The following is a 1,067-nucleotide window of genomic DNA, read 5'->3' as shown; positions in this document are numbered from 1 at the left end:
CCCACGATAATTGACAAGTCTGTCATACAGCCCTACCATTTAAAACCTTTATTCTCTTCGTTTTAAAAATAGTTTCGCATGGTTTTTCTCTCTTCTCGTTTTACAATGGTCCAGTGACTAATAAATGAGTGTTGTGTTATGAGTTTGTTCGAGCTCAAAAAAACGTGGTTCGAAATTGTTTAACGTTTAACGAATGGTAAGTTATTCTAGTTTTTATGTTGGTCTTAACGTGTTAGGGGCCAAGAATACAACATTGTCTGTCCATTATAACATAGAACTGATATGTTGAATTCAGATCTCTAATTATTTAAAAACCAAAAAAATAAAGCAGCAGTCAAAGTGGCATGTACGCGTAACCTAATATATATTTTTTTTACATTAAAAGATCGCCGTCTTCCTCGTCGCACTTACGACATTTGCATATGTTATCTTTGTTAAACTCACGGAAGGAATATAATGAACCGGTCACCCGTCCAAGTGCTGACCGCTGCCCGCGTGGCTTACCTTCGGTGATCGAACGACAACCTTTACCGTTTGACGAGTTTTTATTCTGCAATTGTTTACAATTAATCGACAAAAAAAATTGTTTTCTTAATTATCTAGTACTTAAAGCTATGAATCTACATGATACGGGTCTGTGCATGTTTCCGAATACCTGCACGAAAAACAAATCGGTTCGGTGGTTGCTATGGATTTCAAAAAAAAACAAAAAGTGTTGGGGGGCAACGGCACGCGGTGTTCCCAAGCGGTCACCCATCCAAGTACTGACCGCGCCCGACGTTGCTTAACTTCGGTGATCGGACGAGAACCGGTGCTTTTCAACGTGGTATGGCCGTTGCCGTGGTGTTTAGGTGTGATCGTTGGTGTAAAATATATTGCTTTTAACATTCCGATGCACGAATATGAACATCAAAACGCGATGCGTTTCGTTTCCGTATGCACTTACCCTCTGACGACCGACGTCGGACCGAACTAACGGGAAATCCCACAACAACCACCACGTCACGCTCTAACGACAAGAGAGACTACTAGACGGACTGGCGATCTCCCGCGTCGCACATTTTTCG

The 1,067-nt window shown here is 41.6% G+C and overlaps 1 non-coding gene across 1 annotated transcript; it reads right to left on the bottom strand.

Annotated features, from left to right (window-relative positions):
* Window positions 1-720: 720 nt before the first annotated feature.
* Window positions 721-840, bottom strand: LOC138140820 (5S ribosomal RNA). The gene has a single exon (XR_011162752.1). It is a non-coding gene; the product is annotated as a 5S ribosomal RNA (ribosomal RNA).
* Between the last annotated feature and the right edge of the window lie 227 nt (window positions 841-1,067).

Source organism: Tenebrio molitor, unplaced genomic scaffold, assembly GCF_963966145.1.
Source record: "Tenebrio molitor unplaced genomic scaffold, icTenMoli1.1 SCAFFOLD_273, whole genome shotgun sequence".
Taxonomy (NCBI): domain Eukaryota; kingdom Metazoa; phylum Arthropoda; class Insecta; order Coleoptera; family Tenebrionidae; genus Tenebrio; species Tenebrio molitor.
Note: the sequence above shows the minus strand (reverse complement) of the source record. Positions and strands in the feature narration are given on the sequence as shown.